General features: G+C 52.3%; 1 long non-coding RNA gene across 1 annotated transcript in view; it reads right to left on the minus strand.

The window, feature by feature from the left end:
- Positions 1-599: 599 nt before the first annotated feature.
- LOC106803153 (uncharacterized) overlaps positions 600-16,399 on the minus strand; it is a 35,778-nt gene continuing 19,978 nt past the window's right edge. Inside the window, exons 3-8 of the long non-coding RNA XR_015552752.1 lie at positions 14,436-14,509; positions 13,865-14,104; positions 12,457-12,496; positions 12,020-12,099; positions 11,531-11,637; positions 600-7,743 (exon numbers count right to left, since the gene is read on the minus strand). This is a non-coding gene — a long non-coding RNA (uncharacterized LOC106803153). The remainder of the gene's footprint in view (positions 7,744-11,530; positions 11,638-12,019; positions 12,100-12,456; positions 12,497-13,864; positions 14,105-14,435; positions 14,510-16,399) is intronic.

A 16,399-nucleotide genomic window follows, 5' to 3' on the forward strand; every position in this document is an offset into this window, starting at 1 on the left:
GGAGAGATGGTGCAGGTGGCCCCAGGCCCTTGGAAGAAGCATGGTCCAACCAGCCAGGGCTCTGTGATGTCCCACTAGAGGTTGAGCCCAGGCAAGACTTTTCTCCTTCCTCACACAATGGCTCCCAAAGTCATCCTTTCTGTTCCCTGGGCCATTCTGCACCTTCAGGGTCACACCTCCATTTGTTCTCAAACCACCCTTGAAGGCAGGCTGGGACTTTAGACAGTCAGGGACACACAGGACATGAGGGTGGGAAGGCATAATGGGGGCTGCTGGTCAGCTGTCCCAGTGCCCAGGGAAGTGCCCATTCCCTTGTTGTCAGGTGAGATGATGAATGCATAGTGCTTTGCAGGGTGTCTATGATCAATACTATTGATGTTGTATACACTATAGACGAGGAAACTGAGCTTTGGAGAAGTGGCTCTCTCTTGCCCAGGCCTTTGGACACCAGGTTCAAGGTTCTTGACTGTTCCATCTTTTCTTTATTGTCCTGCCCATCCAGCCCACTTCAGGTTGGGTGGGCTGTCCAGAACAGGTTATTGGTGTGTGTGTGTGTGTGTGTGTGTGTGTGTGTGTGTGTGTGTGTGTGTGTGTGTGTGTTCTGTCTGTGTGTCTTTGTGTGTGTAGGGGGGGAAAGACAAGGATTGTGGGCATAAATGGTAGGGAGGGGTAACTGAAACTTGGCAGGGGGAAGCTGGAAGGTTAATAAGGGTCTCATGGATCCTGCTGTACACAGGCCTCCCAGGCTTGGAAGATTCTCATTTAGAACATATGGCCCCAAGCAGCCACATTGGCACTGGTGTAGCCTCTGCACCCCCTTCTGTTAGACACCCCTCAGCTCTAGAGTCCAAAGAATGCTGGTGGACAGGCCTATGAATCTCACATCTCCCCCAAACCTAGAGTCCCATGAACTGGAACCCCAGAGGGCTTAGAAGGCTGGATGGGTGATTCTCCCTCTACAGCCCATTGCTGACCTGCTTCAAAGTCCTTGGTTGGGTTGGGTTTTGGAGCCAGCAAATGAGAGGCATCCCCACTAACCATAGCCAGGGGGACATTCATCCTGCATCTGGTGGCATTGTGCTTTTCACAGTAGCTAAATCCTTACCTAGACTCTTGAATTCTCCTTAAGAAAAGATTTGGAAATGTGAGAAAGCAAGAAAGATTTGACAACCTCCTTTCACTAGGTTGTGGAGATGCAGGATGACCCTTGTCTCAGCTGTTTACACTCACAGAGGAGACGAAACAAGTGCATACCACTCAGTGCGTAGGTCCAGAGGTGGGAGCGGCCTCCTCTTGGTGTGGACCTGAGTAGGGGCAGTTGGTATTTGAGCCAGACCTCGAACAATGGGCAGGAATTCAACAAATGGCGGAGGGAAGGGTATTCCCAGTGGCAGAAATGGCATGAGCCAGGGCATCAAGACAAGAAATTGTATTGTATGTGGGAACTGGCGAAGTTCCAGTTTAACTAAAGCATGGAGCATACAGAGAAGGGGATGATCGAGAAACCTTGGGCAGTGCTTGAACCAAGTCATGGAGAATCTTGAATGCCAAGCAAAGGAGCTTGGGCTTCACTGAATAATCAGCAGGGAGCCAACAAGGGGTTCTGAGCTGGGGATGGCATGATCAGGGTGGTGCTTTAGGAAGGATAATTTAGCAGAGCTGCACAGGATGTATTTTAGCAGCAACCAGCTGACTGCAGTGGGCTGGGCAGAGGTGGTGAAGACCCGACCTAGAGAAGTGGCCTCATGAAGGGGTGCAGGGTGTGCACTGGGGAATCTCAGAGAAGAGAAAGATACAACTCCCACCTATAAGCCCAGCTGGGGAGAAAAGGAAAAAAAAAAAAAATAGATATACACACACACACACACACACACACACACACACACGCACACATAATGAGAGAAAGGTATAAGAGGAGTATTTAATGAGTTGCCAAATTGAATATGGTCATTATGTGTTTTGGGCTGACTCAACAGGGGTTGGAGCAGAAGGAAAAGGCTTCTTGGACCATGTGGAACTTGAGCTGATTCTTGAAGACAGGGAGGATTTGAGTAGGAGAAGAGTAGAGATAAAGCGGGGGCCGGGGGGGGGGGTCCCTGGCAAGGAACAGTGCGAGTGAGGGGTGCATGATTCGACCTTGAAGGCAGGAACTAGGGCCAGACTGGGCTGAGCTAATCATATTATTTCTGGCTAAGGTGTACTATTAAATGCCGGATTCCTGGAGCTCAGAGGCTGGGGTCACTGGGAAGGCCCAGATGAGGATCTCCAGTCCCTGCTTCTTGGAAGACTCCAGATCTCTAGGCCCGCCAGGTCAGGACCTCCACAAAGTCTTGAACAGGCTGGCCATCTCTCTTCTGGGCAGAGTCCAGATCTCTCATCCCATCCTCTACACTTAAGGCTGGTCCCTTCCAGGGAACCACAGCAGAAAGCCAGGGAGGGAATGCGGACCTGGGAGTCAGGTTTTGGAAAAGCAGCCTGGATTGTAGGAGTCAATGAAAAAGTCACACTTTTGAGATCTTGTCTGGTCCCCTCACCAGGTCCTAGGTTTTCTGGATTTGCTAAACAGGGATCCTCAGATTTCTATGAGGAAACCTACACTTGGGAACCTGTCAGGGGCAGCTATCCCTGGCATCCTGCTTTGCCTCCCACTCAGCCTTTGGTGCCCTCACCGAAGACTTCTCCTTTGATGTCCCCTTTGATTTTTCTGAAGTGGGACTTTGTGGAGGGGAAGACCAAGACTCATTTCACCGCCACGCTCTAGGCCCGATGCTGTTGCGCTAGGCACAGGGGCAGGAGAGATGGAAACCATCCCTGCTGGGTGCTATCTCCCCTACCATCTTCCTCTGTCTTCAGTAACGGGGGGAAGCCCTCCTGTTAAGACTCCATCTGCCGGGAGGGGAGGGCCAGGCCAGTTCCATCTCCTTTGGCCTAGCCTAGGAATCCAACATTAGACTCAGGGCAGCTGCAGACGTGTACAGAAGATTCCGGTTTTGATCCTATGGCGGGGATCAAGGCTATGGGGCAGATAGATAAAGGATAGGCAAAGGGATGAGAAATATTTAAGACCAGGCAATTTGATCCTATATCTCTCCATCTTCCCCCAACCCTTGCATTTATTCAAGTAACTGAAGGCTGGTCAGTGCATCTTGGGAGGGAAACTTGAGTGACTAAAATGCAACCTGCAGCCTGAGAGGGGAAGAGCAGAGCAGCGTCACCATTCCACATGCACATCACATGATAAGTGGTCCTGTACTTTGTAAGAGACCTCTGCCCTCCCAACCCACCTCCCACGCAGTCCACCGAAGCAGGGTCAGGGCACAACCGCTGGAGCTGGTTCTCGGGTAGGCTGTAGATTTGGCACATGTCTTAGCACCACGTCAGGGGGGGTCTTCCTCCCTCTGACCAGAGGCTTGCTGAGGCTTTTACGCTACCTCCAGCCCCAAGCTCATTCTGAGGTGACTTGTGTGCTATTCACAGAACAGCCAAGTCTTGCCACTTGCTGCTTGTAGAGAGCTGGCACCTGGACTCACACGCTGGGATCAATCCCAGCTCTGCACTCAGAAGCAGGGACGGGGGATTGGTGGGTCCAGTCGTGGCTCCCTGAGGTGGGGGGGGAAGCCCCTGTGGGGTAATCCCAGGGGGCAGCCCTGTGAGAGGGGGGTCCTGGAGCATAAAGCATGAGGGTTCCCCCAGACCCAGAAATGAGAGTATCCAGTTCGCATCCTAGACACCAGCCCAGCATTTCTGCATTCCCTGCACAACCTGGGAGATGAAAGAACACGCACACTGCCAACCCTCTGGCCCCTGGGCCTCCGAACTGAGGAAACAGCTGAATAATGAATGAGGCCAGAGCACTTCAGAGACGGGTCCCTGGGGACGGTGCTGGCAGAAGAAGGGGCACGGACAGGTGCGGGGGGGGCGAGAGGGGACCTGGCATGTGGAGAGATGCCAGGAGCCCTGATGAGGCCTGTGGCTGTGGCTTCCACTGCAGGTCAGAGCTGTTGACCCACACAGAGGACAGTCTGCATATCATGCGAGTTTGCATGTGGGTTGTGTTGCAAACCCTCAGCCTGTCATGTATCTAACTTCCTGGTGCTGTCCCTATTGTTCCCCCCATCTCAAGCTCCCTACCAAGAAAAGCTACCTGTGGACTTTGCAGAGGTAGTTTGTGGGGCTGGAGTTAGGGTGAATCCAGGGAGCCCTTCCTAAGATGAGGGCTACAGGACAGGAGAATTTTTCTGGGGCATTTAGAGAAGGGCTAGATTACCCAGGAGGGTGGCTGTGGTACACGTGACTTCCAGCAGGTACTGGACAAGAGTGGCTTGCATGGCAGCCCCCAGAGGGAATCAAGGGTCCTCAGGGCATCCCTTCCAGATACTTGATTGCCTCTGGTGATGAGATGCTCTCTTCTCTTGAGACTGCAGTTCAATTATGTGGGCATCCACGTGTACGACCTGGGAACTTTCCACCTCTTGTTCTTACACTTTCTGCATGGCCCACAAGGGGCAGCAGCTCCCCAAACTCAGCCTGCAGAAGTAGGGGACACATCGTTGTTGAGTGCTTGCCATGTGTCTGGTTCTTTCCTCACTGAGTCCACATGATAGTTCAGATACGTAAGCATGAGTGTCTCCCCTTTAAAGAGAAATCAACTGAGGTACAGAGAGACTGAGTAACTTGGCTCAAATCACACCACTCATAAATGGGTGAGTTGGTGAGTCCAAATGTATGTGGCTGAGCTGGGATGGGAACCCCAGTCCCTTTTTGTGCCAAACTGGAACCTGAGGAGGTTCTCATTCTTTTGTTGGGCATTTGGAGGGCCTTTGAGTCAGGCTCACTGTGGGGGCAGCTTCTCTGGTGCTGCCCACTGCCCCAGGTCCCCGAGCTCTCTCAAGCTCCTCTTGGCATAAAGGAACTACTAGAGCAGGTTTTGGACCAGGGAGCCCGCCTGGTCCTGGATCGCCTTCCCAGGGATTTCTTGTGCCCTTCTTTGCAAAGCCTGGTTGAAGCAGGTGGATGTCCCGTATTTGCCAGGTGGGTGGGACCCACCTGATAGCCCTTCTCCATCGTCTTGCTGCAGGGGAACTCTCCTGGGCTTTCTTTCTCTGCCAATACCAAGCACACCACCAAAGCAAGTGGGGGACCCCTCCTCTTAGCTCAGAGTTGGCCTATGCCCACCTTCTCCCCTCATCCTTCAGGCAAGAGGCAGCATCCTGGGCTCTGACTGACCCAGGGCCTTCCTGTGCACCTCAAGTGCATCCTCATCTGGCACCATGTATAGTCTGAAGAAACTCAGGAGGGCTTCCTGGAGGAGGTGGTCTTGTGGTGCTGGGCAGGGGTGGCTCAGATAGGAGCTGGGCTAAGGGTGGTCAAGCTTGGAGCCAGACCTGGGGCCCACCTGCCTTGCCCTGTGGGGAGCAGCTGAGGAGTAAGCTGCCTGATGGGGGTGGTCCTGGGGCCACAAGATGAGCAGGGCCTGGATCCCTGTTTGTGGGCGTGGGGGGTAGGGAAGAGGCTGGGTCTCTGCTTGACCCCACGGCAGGGATCCCTGGGACTTCTCTCTTGCCAGGCCCCCAGGCCGAGTCCCACACTGAGCCAGCTTCTTCTTCTCAGGGCATGGAGGACGCCTTCTACGTGCTGGGGGTGAGATCCAGCAGCACAAAGTGGGCAAGCTGAGCATGCCTGACAGCTGTGGCCAGGATGCATGAGCTGCAAGTGCTTGCTCTCCTGACCAGTGTCCACTCTGAAGTTTCTGCCAGGCACAGGTGCAGGGCGTGGAGGTACCAGATGTAGAGAGGAGGCACAGATAGGGGAAGGAGGCTGGAAGGAAGGAAGTGCCACTGGAGCCCAGCCAGCCCAGGGTCAGTGGACAGGGTGACTGCAGACTTCCCATGGACACTTTGCACAGATTTTTGTGAACTGACACCAGCAGCACCCCAGCTGTCGCTCTCTTCCCAGCCCTGCCCTGGCCTGTTGGGAAGTACATCGCAGTAAATTATTTGATGGTCTTGACCCTGGCATCTGGCAGAGGTTGGGAGGCTGTGGCGCATGTTCCTTGCAGGAAGCACGGCAGGAACCTCAGCTTCGTCTGGCTGGTGGCCCCTCTGCAGCAGCAGCTGGCAGAGGCTGGTCAGGTGGTCTGGGCTGTGCCTCCCTCTGCCTCTTGGGGCATCTGGCGCTTCCTGCAGAGAGCCCTGGGCACTGTAAGAACAGGCCAGTCTTGCATTTTAACACAAAACACTTTACTGACCGTTAGCCGGCAAGGGGGTTATTGAGGCCAAGGACGTGTCCCTTCCCCCTGAGAGGGAGGCCTTCTTAGGAAACGCTGAAACCAGACTCAGGCACCTGGTGTCCACCACCTTGGAGCCTCCTTCTGACTCCTGGTGGGGTCACATTTCCTGAAAGGCAGTTGCCGATGATGGCAGAGTGAGGGACCTGGCATCTTAGGTCCACCCCCACCAGCGTCCTCCAGCCCGACCGGGAGCAGCACCTCTCGGGTTCTCAGAGCAGGGCCGTCTGCTCAGCCTCGGGGCTCTGCGCCGTTGGTGCCAGGTGGTCGTTCAGTGCCCTGGTGTCTGGCCAATCCTGCCAGCTTGTGTGCATGAGGGTCAGGCTGGCCCTCCTGCCTCTGCCATTCCCTCACTGGGGTAGCCTGTTGCTCCCAGAGCTGCCTCAGGTCATTCATGATGCCAGCCCCCAGTGGCCACATACTGCTCCAAGGGCTTGCCCTGCCGTAGGCCAGAGTCCAGGACTGGCCAGGGCCCCAGGGGGCTCAGTCTCCTCAGTCCTCATCCTAGCTGTGGGGGAGCTCATAGCTCCCCGCGCTCCCAGGGCCTGGGTTCAGGCCAGGCCCCTCTGGGTCAGGGAACTGTGTGGTGTGAAAGGGGCACCATCTGTCACGAAGGTCAGCATGAAGAAGCAGGGCCTGCTCTGGCTGGCCGAGGCCTCAGGGCCACCTCGTTTGCAGTCACCCTCCGCTGCGGAGGACCCCTAGTGTCCAAATTCCCTGTGGACACGGAGGTCAGGGGGTGGCTGGTATGTGCAGGGCCTTGGGGTAGCTCGCTGGGCACCGCCCTGGCTCTGTCTCGGCTGCACTGGTCACTGCCCCAAGAAGGGCATCGGCTGCAGGTGCCACAGGTCAGGAGGGGTGTCCGGGGCCCTTACGGCTCGGTCTTCAGCGGGCTGGGCAGGACCTGTCACTGGGGCCCCATTGGGGTTACAGGGCCAAGCCCATTGTGTGGCCTTGGGGGTGGCCCAAGCAGGTGTTGAAGGGAAAGGGACCCAGCGTTCCAGCTCAAAGCTGATGTCTGGGGGCCACCTGCCTGCTGCCTTGTGGTTCATTGGGAGATTTGGGAGGGAATTCCGTCGGCGTGGCCGCAGCCAATCCCAAGAGCTGTCCTGGGCTGGGGGCAAGCAGGCCAGACGGAGGTCTCTGGGGCCCCAGAGAGTGGCTTGCAGCTGTGGGCCTTGTGGACATCCCCTCATGCTGCTGCTCCCAGGCTTTAGGGACAGTCTGGCTAGACGAGGGTCTGGGCTGCTCACACTGGATGAGTGGGCCAGGGAGGGCCAGCCCATCTTCTTTAGGGAGCGTCTCAATGCTGGGAGAGGTGAGAAGAGGGCTGGGCGCTGGGGACACTCACTCCAGGCCCAGTGGTCCCAGATGATGTGGTTGTGGAAGGTGTAGTTCACGTCCAAGTCAATCTGCTTTATTTCCGGAGAGAAGACCTTGGCCTGCTCCTTCATTTTCTATGGGCGGAACCAAGGAGAAGCCAGCATCAGAGATTCAGAACACTAACTGCCACAAACTGCCATCAGAAACAGAGCGAGCGCTGCTAGCTGAGACGTGAGTTTTTCCTCATTCTCTGCCTTGTTTCTGAAGCCAGGGAGGGTCGCATGTGCCCACTATGCCCATGATGCCCACATCACTGCCTGTGCCCAGCAGCCCTGGGGAGGGGACCGCTGATGGTCAGCCTGTGGCTCCTCCGAGGCCCAGATCCCCTCCCGTTAAATTGGCACCGTCCAGGCCACCCTGACCTCTCCTCCACTCCCCTGCATGGGGGCCTGCCCAGGATGACAGCGCCCACCTGGGCTCTGAGCTTGCCCCCTGGGAGGCTGCTCCCCAGAGCCTGCCCCCAGGGCACCGGCCCATCTTAGGGCACTCCGGGAGGCAGGCGGATGGCTCAGCCTCTGCTCCCTGACACCTTCCTGAGTCCTGAAGCCAGACAGGCGAGGCAAGGGCAGTTCACTACCTTCACCTTCCGATCTTCACCCAGTCATTCATTCTGTTTCGCCAAGCAGGAATCTGGCACCAGCCCATCCTGCCACCCCCTCACTCAGGGCCCTGCTGGGAGGGCTGCCCGGGGCTGGAGGCCCATCTGCAGAGCCAGCTCCCATCACCCTGACACTAAAACCACCCAGGAGGAGCACAGAGCCCTACAGCCTTGATACTCCCACTTTAAGGTCCCTGGGTACGAAGGCAAAAAATATCCTTGGGGCTCCACATAGGCCTAACTGATATGCACGTTTCCCATTTTAAAGCTCTTTTTACTCATATAAAGGAACTCTTGACCTTTGCTTATGATCTTGTACCTAGGCAACTTTCTAGACTGGTTTACTAATTCTGATTAATAGGTTTTTGTAGAATGTCTTGAGTTTTCTAAGTATATGACCCTATCACCTGCAAATGAAAATTTTGTTTCTTCTTTTTTATCTGTGTAACAGTTATTTTTATTTTCTTGTCTGATTGTATTAGTTAAAGCTACCAAAATAATTTTGTGGGAGGTTTTGTTGGTTTTTTTTTTTTTGTGAGGAAGATCAGCCCTGAGGATTAGCCCGTGCTAATCCTCCTCTTTTTGCTGAGGAAGACCGGCTCTGAATCTATTGCCAATCCTCCTCCTTTTTTTCCCCAAAGCCCCAGTAGATAGTTGTATGTCGTAGCTGCACATCCTTCTAGTTTCTGTATGTGGGACACGGCCTCAGCATGGCCGGAGAAGCGGTGCGTTGGTGCGCGCCCGAATCCGATCCCAGGCCGCCAGTAGCGGAGCACGCGCACTTAACCGCTAAGCCATGGGGCTGGCCCCCAAAATAATTTTGAATAAGAGGGATGACAGCAAGCATCTGTTTTTTTCTTTCTGATTTAATGGAAATGGCTTCAGCATTTCATGGCCCTTTATGATATTTGCTGTTGGTTTTTCTTAAATAGGTTTAAAAATATTTAGTTTATTTCTACTCTTATATTATGATTTTTTAACAATTTAGAAATAGCTGCTGAATTTTATTCACTAGCTTTATGGAATCCACTGATGTCATCAGGTGATTTTTCCCTTTTAATGCATCAATGTGACATTTAGTCCCCACAGGCTGGCTTTGGAACACACCCTACTGGGTCATGAGGGATCATTCCTTTAAAACTTTGCTATGTTAAACATGTTAAGATTATATTTAGAAATATACATCCACAGTTAAATGCAAAATGGATTTATAGCTTTTCCTTTCTGGCACTGTCTACTCAGTTTCAGTACTAGGGCAGACGGCTTTATAAAAATGAAGCTTTCCATTCCCCCTGGTCTGAGCCCCAGGCTGAGGAGCTGCGTCTTAGGGGACTGCATCACTGCAGCCAGGAGACGCCCAGCCCTCCCTCCACTGACGGCCTGCTCATCTTTTCTCTGCTTATCCTTCAGTGAAGCCTTCTCTTTTTCTCCCACATGGGCCGATTTTGCTTGGAAATCATCTGTTTTCTCAATTTTCAAATGTATGCCCACTGAACTGCACACAACCTTCCCTTGTAGTTCTCTTGACCTCAGCCTGCCTGTGTCCAGGGCCCCATTTCTCTGACTGCCCCACATTTTATCCTCTCTCCCCTCCTTTATTCAACCTTGAGAGAAGTTTAGCTATAAAACTAGTTTTTTCAAATATCCAGTTTTGGCTTTTATTTATCTTTTCTACATCTTTTAGTTTTCTATTTCATTTTGCATTTTTAAACTTCTTCCTTATTTTTTTCTAATTTTTTCTTCTAAAAGTTGAATACTTAGTTCTTTAGTGTCAGTCTTTAAAAAATAAAACACATGTTTTGTGGGGCTTTTCATTATCTGTTACATAATTTGTAATTTCAGTTTTGATATTCTTTTTGCTCTAAAGTTTTGCTGCAATGGTGAATAGAAAATTTTTCTTATAACACTTACAAAGTAGTTGATAAATAGACAATGGTTTTATTATTGATGTGGCACCACTGTGTAATATAAATTATAACCATGTATGCTGTAAGTAGCAACAGCCTGCTACTTCAATCAACTCTCTTTTTGCCAACTGGGCTCTTGGCTGAGTCCCGTGTCCCTACGTATGTGGCATCGTCAGCTACTGGGCAGTTTGTCTGGATTTTCACCTGTATCTAGATGCATCTGGCTGGGTTATAGGTAATAAGTTCAGAAATGGACTCGGGCTGTCAGAAGCATAGGTGGAATTTGCGGGTAGCTGTGCAGGGCGCCTGGGGGCCCGGATTCCGGACCATATGGGGTGTAGATACCTGCGTGCCGCCGCTTCCTTCCTGGCCCCGCAGCAGTGCAGCAAGACGGGTTTGGGCTCGCCCTCCTGCCAGGACAGCATTCCACAACCAAAAATACTCCCACCTCTTTTCTAACCATCTTATTTATCCTGTCTCATCGCACTGAGCCGCATTTGCAGGACCATGATGTTAAGCTGCGCGATTAGTAACTAGACTCATTCTTGTCCCCGGTTTTACAGGTGCCCTTTGAGGATTTCACAATTACGCAGGATGCTGGCTGTTGTTTCACAGTTATAAATGGACGTACACGTGTATATATTTACTACATTAAGAAATTATTCTTGGGCTGCTTGTTGAAGGGTAACCACTGTCACCCCCTCCTAGCTGCATTTCCTGGTGTCCAGGCTTCGCTGGGCCGGTCCCACGTGATCTGGGAGCATCGCTGCCCTTTCATTCACCAAGTGTGAATAGAGCACCCTCCCTGGAGCAATGTGAACTGTGCAGGACCCTCAGGTGGAGACTGAGGACTGACCCATGGGAATGAGGCCAGGTGCAGGGTCTTCGTTGGGGGGATGGGAAAAGACCCATTTCTTTTCCCAATTAGGTCTTTTTCTCTTTATTCAACTTCATTTATATCTGTTGCTCACATAAGTTTGGTTTTGCTTTTCTCATTTTACGGTTTCTGTGGGTGTGCTTCTTTGCTCTTTTTCCCTAGTTTCTGTCCTTCGCTGTGTGACTCTGTCCCCTGCTCAGGTGTCTGGGAGGCCTTAGTTGGATTCCAGGTGGCATCTGTCCATCTCTGCCAACTGGGCCAGGCTGAAGAGAACGGAGGCCTGGGCAGCAGGGGAAGGGGCAGGGCCTTCCTGGCAGGAGTGCTCAGGGCCTGTGAGTCGGGGAGGTGCCAAGAAAGCACTGAGACTGAATGGGGGTGCTCATGACACATGACCCACCACCCTCCGCCAGGCTCCCCATAAGCTCCTGACAAGGCCTGGCCTGTTAGCACTGCCTGTGCCGAGTATAGAAGGGTCATACCTCATATATTCCTTCATTCTCCACCTCCACTTTCTCAATAGCCAACAGGAGAGACCACACTGACCCCGCACCTGTGGGGGGATCCCTTTATAGATCCATCGATGCATCTACGGGAAAGAAGCAGCTCTGGTGAAACAGGCCACAGGGTGACACCATAGAGGAGATGGAGCACGAGGCATCTGGAAGATTCTAGCATTTGGCTCCATGGTTTCTCAGGAGAGGTTGGGTCTGCCTAGAACTGGGCCCCGTCTCCCACAACTAGGAGTGGACGAGGTCTCAGGGGACGTCATGGACTGTGGTCCCAACTTATCCCTCCCTACGTGGCCCTGGGCCTGGGGTGGCTCCAGCTCTGGCATCAGATTCTCTCCAGGCCAGGTGACCCTTGCAGGGTGGACAGGGAAGCTGCGGGCTGCCCTGGGGACCCAGGCCCATCATCCTTTGAGGTCAGGACAGCATGCCACCTGCCAAGTGTTCAGGTCTCTAACTCACCACTGCCATGGTATTTATTCCACTTCCTCAACGTCTTCACCTACTTGTCCACTCACTCATCCAAGCTCTTGGTGTTTTTGCTGGAAAATGAGAAATGGTGGTGCTAGCCAAGCTGCCAGCTTACTTAGAGGGGCACTTAGTGCAGCGTCGAGTCACGTTAGGAGCCCTGATGTGAGCAAACTCAAAAGAGCCAGAAAAGACACAGACCCCGGGCACAGACCCTCTCACACAGACACTTGGGCCTCCAGCCAGGTCCCAGACTCGAGGTGGGGTCCTGGCAGCCAGCAGGCAGCGACCCCTGAGCTGTGTGTGTGGTTCTGGGACAGCTAGGTTTGTTAAAACCCCCCCTCAGGACAGCTCTGGGGTCAGGGGAGACAGGAACCGCGGCCCCGCACCCAGGACCACCTCTTGCCTGTGCAGCAAGGATGGGCTCTTACCTTTGCCTCCTGGGTGCCGAGGCCAGGCAGCTCCTTCTCACTGGAAGGCAAGAGAAGCAGAGCTGTGAGGACCTGCACAATGCCGGGCACCAGGGAACGACCAGATCCACTCTCCCCATCAACCCCCACATCTCGCCCCAGGAGACTCTGGAGGGGAGGGCTGACCCCAGAAGGGTGCCAGTGATGTGGGGCAGAGGGAGGGCAGGGGCTTCCAGGTGCTTATGGAGCTCTAGCCACAGTCGGGCTGGAGGCAGCGTCCTCCACGGGAGCCTGAGAAGGGTCAGTGCTGGCACAGGGGGTGGGCTACGCCCTGACAGCAGCCCCCAGGACGTGACCTGCCACTGTCCCGGGGTTGGGCCAGCCTGAGAACTGCCCAGGCAGCCAGGGTGCACCCTGTGCCCATCTTGCTGATGTCCCCACACCCCTCACAGGGTCTGACTGTCTGGCATCCACCTCCCTCTCCCTGCACCTCTCCCATCCCCTGACTTCACCCCTCTCTCATCCGTCACTTCAGCCACTCTGGCCCATCTTTTACCCCTTGTCCTGTCAGAACCTCTGAGTATGACCCACCCCTGATCGGTCCAAACAACTGCCTGTCCACTGGGTGATGAGCAGTGACCAGGGCCCCACAGGCAGCCAGGTTGGCCCCACACTGCGTCTCTAGCCTCAGCTGGCTTCCTGCAATGGCCCTCAGTCTCCTTCCTTCCCACTGCAGTGTCTCCAGGACTGACCAAAGCCCCTGGCTCAAGTGTTTCAGGTGAGTTGCTCCCCCCAGGCCTTGCCCCATTCCAGGCTAAGCTCCCCCAGAGAGGATGCCACCATCCCAGGAGCCCAGCGCCTTCGGCTCTGCCCCAGGCTAGCCCCGTCCAGGCACACACACACATACACACACACCCTTACACACACACATATCACCCAAGTCCCATCTCCTCTCATTCTCTTCTTCTCTCTCCTCCCACCATGGCCTGGCCAGCCTTCCACCCCCAATCCCCTCCCAGCACCAGACCAAGGGGTCAGGTTATCTTCAGCCGCAAATATGACCTGCCTCTGTCACTTACCTTCCTATCAGATTCTGAGGCCAGCTCCTGCTTGAATGTACCCTCTCAATGCCTAAGGCCACACCCCTTGCTGCCCCTTGTGCCTGTCCCCAGGTGGCTACTCACCTTCTGGACAATTGAAGGCCCACTTGAGCCCTTGGAGACCTTCTGGACAATTGCCCACAGGCCTGGGCAGGCGCCCCTGGGCCAGGTGCCCTCACCCTGTGGAGCCACTATTGACCAGGCTGGACCCTCCTTCCGACCCTGGGAGGAAGACATCCTCACCCCATCCCCCATGCAGGTGTGGGGGCCACACCACTGAGTGCCCAGACACCCGGCCCAAAGCCCAGCTCCACCCCCTGCCCACTTACCCGAGTTTGCATGCTCGGTCTTTCAGCTCAAGCCTAGTGTAGATCGTGGCCTGCAGAAGGCACCAGGGGACAAGGCTCTGAGCTAAAGAGACGGCTGTCTCTGCAAATGGAAACCATCCCTGAGATGAGAAGGAGGAGTCTCCAGACGACTCACTGCAGAAAACCAAGATGGTCAGTGACTTTGTGCAGCAAGAGGCCAGCATCTTTCCAAAGTTCCACCAGTGTCCGTGCTTGGCATCCCTGAAACCCAGAGGGGGCACCGTGGTGAGGACATACCAGAGCCAGGGACATGGGGGCAAGGAGGGAGCAGGATGGCTCCTCCCTCCCCTGCATCCTGAAGGAGCCCAGAAACCTCTGACAATGGGCACAGCGTGAGAGGCAAGGACCTGGCCACCTGTCTGGGAACAGCCTGATAGCTTCACCTGCTCCTGCTGGCTGTGATGCCCACCTGGGCCTCACCTGCTTGTCCTTGGCTATGATCCCTGCCTGGGACATAACTGCTCCTGCTGCCTATGATTCCTGCCTGGGCTGTATCTGTTCCTAGTGGCTACCATCTCTTCCTGGGCCTTACCTGATTGTATTTGGCTATTATCTCTGCTCATTCCAAAGACATCAATATCTCCAGGTCCTCCTTCATGTTCCATGCTGCAAGGCAAAAAAATCCAAATATTACACTGCACTGAAGAGCTTCAGAGAACAAAAAAGTCTACTCCCTCTTGGCAGCTCCCCAGTCTGTCTGACCAGAGAGTGGAGAAAGCCCTATAGCCAGGTTGGGTGCCATCTGGGTTGACAGATCATAGGTTCGCACTCACACTTTCTGGCACTCCCACTTACAGGCTACCTTCCCAGCCACGTGGGAAACCTTGTCATAATGAGATTACAAAGCTCTCTTCAGAAAGCTTTACGAGGAATAAGAAAGTAGACCCAGGAGGCTCAGATGAACCACTGATCTGCAGTGCAATGTGGCGTACTCCTGGCCCAGGGCTGGCACCAAGGAAAGGAGAGGGCAGCTGTCAGCCAATGAAGGGGTTCCTGCAGGCTGACTGGGAATCATATTTTGCTCTTAGACACCAAAAGCATGAACAACAAAAAAACCCAATAAACTGGACTTCGTCAAACTTAAAAACTTCTCTGTTTCAAATGACATCATCAAGAAAGTGACATCAACTGGATATAATAGGCATCTATAGACTACTTTATCCAACAACAGCAGAATACACATTCTTCTCAAGCTCACATAGAACCTTCACCAAGACAGGCCACATTCTGGGCCATAAAACACACCTCAACAAATTTAAAAGATCAGAAATCATACACTGCCTGCTCTCAGATCACAATAAAATTAAACTAGAAATGAATAACAAAAAGATAGCTGGAAAATCACAAAATACTTGAAGATTAAACAACACACTTCCAAACAACACACAGGTCAAGGAAGAAATCTCAACAAAAATTTTTTTAATATTTTGAACTAAATGAAAATAAAAATAAAACTTTTCAAAATTTGTGGGATGAAGTAAAAGCAGTGCTTGGAGGGAAATTTATAGCATTAAATACATATATGAGAAAAGAAAAAAGATCCCTAATCTAAGCTTCAACCTTGGAAAACCAGAAAAAGAAGAGCAAACTAAATCCAAAGTTAAACAGAAGAAAAATAACAGTAAAAATTAGAGCATGAATCAATAAAATTGAAAACAGGCAAACAACAGAAAAAATAAATGAAACCAATAGTTGGTTCTTTGAAAATATCAATAGAATTGATAAGTATCTAGCCAGGCTAAGAAAAAAAGAGAGAGGATACAAACCACTAGTATCAGAAATGAAAGAGGAGACATCACTACAGATCCCATGGACATTAAAAAGATAATCAAGAAATACTATGAACACAAATCTGATACCTTAGGTGAAATGGACTAATTCCTTGAAAGACATCATCTGTCAAAACTCACACAAGAAGAAATAGACAATCTGAATAGGTCTATATCTATAAAAAAATTTTTTGAATCAATAATTAATAGCCTTCCCAAACAGAAAGCACCAGGCCCAGATGGGCTCACTGATGAATTCTACCAAACATTTAAGGAAGAAATTATACCAATTCTCTACAATCTCTATCAGGAGAAGTAGCAGAAGAAATCCTTCCTAATCCGTTCTATGAGACCAGCATCACCCTAATACCAAAACCAGATGAACACATTACAAAAAAAGAAAACTACAGACCAATATCTCTCACAAACATAGATTCAAAAATCCTCAAGAAAATATTAGCAAATAGAATCCAATAATATATAAAAAGAACTATACACCAGGACCAAATGGGATTTATCTCAGGTATGCAAGGCTAGTTCAAGATTTGAAAATCAATTAATGTAATCCATCATATCAACAGGCTAGAAAAGAAAAAAATCACATGATCATATAAATAGATGCAGAGGGCCGGCCCCGTGGCTTAGCGGTTAAGTGCGCGCACTCCGCTACTGGCGGCCTGGGTTCGGATCCCGGGCACGCACAGACGCACTGCTTCTCTGGCCATGC

Source organism: Ceratotherium simum, chromosome 7 (assembly GCF_057802395.1).
Source record: "Ceratotherium simum simum isolate JZ-2026a chromosome 7, ASM5780239v1, whole genome shotgun sequence".
NCBI lineage: Eukaryota > Metazoa > Chordata > Mammalia > Perissodactyla > Rhinocerotidae > Ceratotherium > Ceratotherium simum.